Source organism: Ascaphus truei, chromosome 5 (genome assembly GCF_040206685.1).
Source record: "Ascaphus truei isolate aAscTru1 chromosome 5, aAscTru1.hap1, whole genome shotgun sequence".
NCBI lineage: Eukaryota > Metazoa > Chordata > Amphibia > Anura > Ascaphidae > Ascaphus > Ascaphus truei.
In genome coordinates, this window is record NC_134487.1 from 79,502,782 (window position 1) to 79,508,365 (window position 5,584).

Consider the following 5,584-nt stretch of genomic DNA (forward strand, 5'->3'; position numbering starts at 1 on the left):
GGTTGCAGTGGGGAATGTCCCTGATCTCATGTCCCAAACAGAGATCTGGGACCACCTAAAACGACTCCTCGGTCTAAGCAATGCATGGATTAGAGGGTCGTGAATTCCTTGGGATGCCAATCGAAGGCCATTCCCGCTGCTTACTGTGACCCCTAAAGGATGAACATTACCCCAGATAAGATCATTGCGTGGAAGGATATGGTACAATATGAAATACGAGATCCAGTGGCTGGCATCATAAGCCAGGCCATCCAGCAAAACAAGCCTGAAATTCTAAAACGTGCCCCCAGCGACATGGTCGCAATACTCTTGCGAGAAGTGGACACATTTGAAATCAACAATAGTCTACTCTATCCTGGCCAGGTCCCTGCAACATATGGTTCTGAAATGACTGCATGACGAACATGGCCATCTCAGCATAGAGAAGACCTTTGGGTTGATAAGAGACCGATTCTTTTGGCCACGTATGCGAGCGTCAGTAGAACAACACTGCCGCTGATGTTCCAGGTGCATCCAACACAAAACCCTACCCACCAGAGCCGCACCAATGGCTCACCTGAAGAGCTCGGGTCCTATGCACCTGGTGTGCATGGATTTCCTGTGCATTGAACCAGATGCCCGAGCCACTGGCAACATGTTAGTCATTACACACAAGAAAAACAGCGCAAACTGCATAGTGAAGTATATCAAAAATTATTATTCCATTATTAGGTGTACATAAAGTAGGTAGAACAAACGCATTGAGTGCTAAAAGCACAATGGATTACCACTCAGCAACAGACGATAAATGGCTCTAGATCACACAGCAACGGAGGTTCCTGGGGTCTGTAACGTCTCCTTGGTACGCAGTCCTTGGGAAGAACAGCTCGATCTGATGGGGCAGTCGCTCACGGAGGTGGATTCCTCCCAGCGGTGTCTGCAAGCGTGTTCTCGTCGCACTTCCGGGTCGCGTCTGTCTCAATCCTTTACCACAGGCAGCGTGCATCGTCATGGAAAACTTTTTTGATCCTGTGTGATCCAGAGCCGTTTATCGCCTGTTGCTGAGTTGTGCTTTTAGCACTCAATGCGTTTGTTCTACCTACTTTATGTACGCCTAATACTTACCTTTATTTATGGAATAATAATTTTTGATATACTTCACTATGCAGTTTGCGCTGTTTTTCTTGTGTTTATTGTCTGTTGGAGTGCTGAGCCACCCTGACCATCTAACAGCTGCCACTGTATACACAGATTTTGTATGTATTTATCCTGAGATTTAATGGTCTTTATTATCCCTCTCACTTTAAGCACTATATCACTGTATATAGGGTTGTAGTTAAATGGTATATTAGCTGCGCACTATATTTCTTTACATGCTAGTCATTACACCTGCTATGCCCAAGCCTTCCCCACCAAAGACAAGAAGGCCATCACGGTGGAGAAGATCCTGTGGGAGCGATATTTTGTGCACTATGGTCTACCTAACTGCTTACATTAAGATCAAGGGCGGGACTTTGAGAGTAATCTCATCAGGGAATTATTTATTTATCAAATGTTTTACCAAGAAGTAATACATTGAGAGTTACCTCTCGTTTTCATGTATGTCCTGGGCAAAGTACTGTAACTCCCCTCAGCCAATACCTCTTTCCCTTACCCCATACCTCACCCTCCCCATGCCTTGCCCCCCAAACTTCCCTTGGCCCTCCATCTTCCCCCTAGCCCCATATCTTTTTTTCTGCCTTTCACCCCCCTTCCCAGTACCTTTGTAAAGGCACCTATTTTTCACCATTACCCCATACCTCCACCCTCCCTTACCCCATACATTTTTTTCCCTCCTCACCCAGGCCAATACCTCAACCCAATACCCCATAATTATTCTCTCCCCCTGTGACGGTGAGGGGGATAACCAGGCTCTTAATAAAGGCCAAGCCCTGTTTTGGTTACCCCTGATCCGAGTATAAGGCCTCGGACATGGTGAAGGGAAGAGCGCTGAGCAGCGCTGACGCTCATGCTCTCCTGCTCAAGCAGGAGCTTTTTTGTGTCCCTGCATGAGCATCAGCATGCAGGCTTGTAAAGCCATGTGGGAGTCGGGCGGGAGGTGGGGTGGGAGGCGTGCCGACGTCACGGACTGCCATTGGCTTTTGGCAGTCACATGATGGGCCCTCTGCTTCCCTCAGCGGCAAAATTTAAACTTGTCTGTCTCCTGCATTTCCACACGCCTCCGCACGCATGCGGAAGCATGTGGAAGCGGCTCCTAAAGCCGCGCTGATTACAGATGCAGGGGTTAAGTGCATCTGCTCAGCGCGGCTCAGCACAGTCTTTTTCACCATGGCCCTGGCCTAAGGGTTCAAGAGTGTCAGCTCTTGAGCCCAGCAACTGTACATGCATAACTTGCGACAATAAAGATTTTATGTGTTTTTGCCTTTCCAGGGATGCCAGCAAGCAGGGATTGCTAGGGCATGAGTTTCAATCATGGGTTTTGTGGAAGAATTGTTGTCAGAATGTGCCTAGGTAGTTGGGGTCCGGAGTTGTTGGTTCCCCTAAAAATGTACCTGGGAATCATGCCCGATTCTATAAGAAACCCCTGGACCAATCATGTTTGAGATTCTCAGCGCCAGAAGTGGGGGCAGGCTTTTGAAAAATGCTCTTGCGCGAATAGTAGAGCACCGGCTTCAGAAAAGTCTGCCCGGAAAAGTTTTTAAGTCCCACTTTTTACGGCTAAGTGCTCATAATCGAACGTAGCGGTTGCGGCTGGGATTGCAAGCTGATTTTAGTTCCAGGAAGTTTGGTACTAACCCCCGGTCAAAAGAATCCAAGTGCTCAGAAGAGAAGGGAGCGTGGCGTGTGAACTTTACGCTGATTTGGGAACCAGGGGATTTCAGGCGATGTCCCGGTCAGGGTAAAGCTCTTTTTTAGAGTTTCCTGCACCTAGAACAGTCTAGTTTTCGACCCCCTGACCCCCAGTAAGTGTGCTTTTCCTCTGTATTTTGTGTTTCACTGTGTGTATGCCTATTTCTGTGAATAAACTACAATTTATTTAATTATCTTGTTTTGCTCAGTGAATGACACTCCCCCCCCCTTACCCTATACATATATTCCCTATATTCCCTATATTCCCCCATCTACCCTATACCTATTTTCCCCTCCCCCTTAGCCTATACCTATTTCCCCCTTACCCTATACCCCGTTACTCTATACCTATTCACCCCCTTACCCTATACCTGTTTCCCCCTTTACCCTATACCTAATTTCCCCACTTACCCTATACCTATTTTCCCCCTTACCCTGTACCTATTTTCCCCCTTACCCTGTACCTATTTCCCTCCCCCTTACCCTATACCTATCTTCCCCCCCATACCTTTTTGCGTACCAAAAGTCCTGCAGTTTTCAAGAAAAATAGCTAAAGAAAGTATAAATCTAATAAATGTATCAGTCTAATTGGCTTCTTTAGAAATATGTAATCACTCATCAAGTTAAAGTAAGGAGGGGTAGAGGGTGTATATGAGAGGGAGGAGAGGGTATATGAGGGGGAGGTGAGAGGGAGTAGGAGGGGAGAGATACATGGGGGATGGTGGTGTGAGAAGGGGGAGAGAAATAGAGGGGGGTAAACAAAGGGGGGGGGGGAAGTGTAAGAGGGGTGAGAGCAAGGCTGCTTACATGGGGTGCCGGTGGAAACTCTAGTCCTGGGCCCCATGAAAGCTGTCGGTGACCTTGCCCCTTGTTGCTGGAAATAGAACCAGAGACTTCCCTAATAATTCCCCTCCTTAATGAGCACCTGTAAGGAAAAACACACTTTCTACTGTTGCAGGTGACTGGTTCCTGAATGGGTCTATAGGGCCCTTACAGTGGGATACTTTGCCTAACTAGAAAACAAGAAAATATATGTGCTACCCTTAAATACAGGACTATTAGCCCTGGAGATCCCCTCACACGGGTCCACTTAAGACCTGATGTTAAGGGGTCAAGTCCCTTATATTTATAGACTTTTTCCACCCCTGTAGCTCGGCAGAAGAAGAGAAGGCTTAACCTAGCTGAGTATGTACAGTTAGGTCCGGAAATAATTGGACACTGATACAAGTTTTGTTATTTCAGCTGTGTACCAAAATAAATTCAAGTTAACAGTTAAATAATGAATATGGGCTTAAAGTGCTATCAGCTATCAGCTCTAATTTGAGGGTATTCACATCCAAATTGAAGGAAGGGTTTAGGAATTACATCTCTTTAATATATTGTATATAGTGTTTATTGATGATGTGACAGAAGACAGAAGCAGCCGGATGAATTCTGAAGTGTATAGGGATATATTGTCTGCTCCGATTCAGCCAAATTCAGCGAAGTTGATTGGACAGCGCCTCACTTTACAGATGGACAGTAACCCAAAACATACTGCGTAAGCAACCCAGGAGTTTTTTAAGACAAAGAAGTGGAATATTCTGCAATGGCCGAGTCAATCACCTGATCTCAACCCGATCGAGCATGCATTTCACTTGCTGAAGACAAAACTTAAGGCAGAAAGACCCACGAACAAACAACAACTGAAGACAGCTGCAGTAAAGGCCTGGCAAAGCATCACAAAGGAGGAAACCCAGCGTTTGGTGATTTCCATGCGTTCCAGACTTCAAGCAGTCATTGAAGGATTCTCGACAAAGTATTAAAAATGAACATTTTATTTATGATTGTGTTAATTTGTCCAATTACATTTGAGCCCCTGAAATAAGGGGACTGTGAATGAAAATGGTTGCAATTCCTAAACATTTCATATGATATTGTTGTTCAACCCCTTGAATTAAAGCTGAAAGTCTGCACTTCTATTGCATCTCGGTTGTTTCATTTCAAATCCATTGTGGTGGCGAACAGAGCCAAAATGATGAAAATTGTGTATGTGTCCAATTATTTCCGGACCTAACTGTATGTATGCATGTATATCTTTATAGCGCCATTAATGTACATAGCGCTTTTCAGTACTAATACATGATAAACATATAAATAACAAATAATGCAAATAACACATAATGGGAAGAAGTGCTTTCAGACATAAAAGTGACATTTAGAAAAAGAGTCCCTGCCCCGAAGAGCTTACAATCTAATTGGTAAGTAGGAGCAACGTACAGAGACAGTAGAAAAATGTTTTGGTAAGTGCGTCTGCAAAGGGCCAATGTTTATGTATGAGGTGTATAGTATCAGCCATGGAATGACATATGCTTCTTTAAGGAGGGTGTGTTTTAAGGTGAGTCTTAAAGGTGGATAGAGAGAGTGCTGGTTATCTTGCGGTGCCTTCTAACATCGTTAATCAGCTTTGGGCCGGCGCTAGTGGTGCGGCTGCACAGGGCCCTGCGCTAGGCCGGTAGCATCCTGCCTGCAGAATGAGTTATTTTTTCGTGGGTATTTTGGCGCAACCAAATGGCCACTGGCGCTTTGCCGCAGACGCACCCTCTGCTGCAGCCGGTCCACCACTGCAATCTCTGCCGCTGGCCGCTTCTAAGGTAAGTTTTATTAATTGTTATGGCAGGGGTTAATTTAAGTTTTTTTGTGGTTAGGGTAGGTTAGGGTAGGTGGTTTTAAGGTAAGGCAGTGGCAGATTTCCCATTGGGTCTAGGGCAGCAAA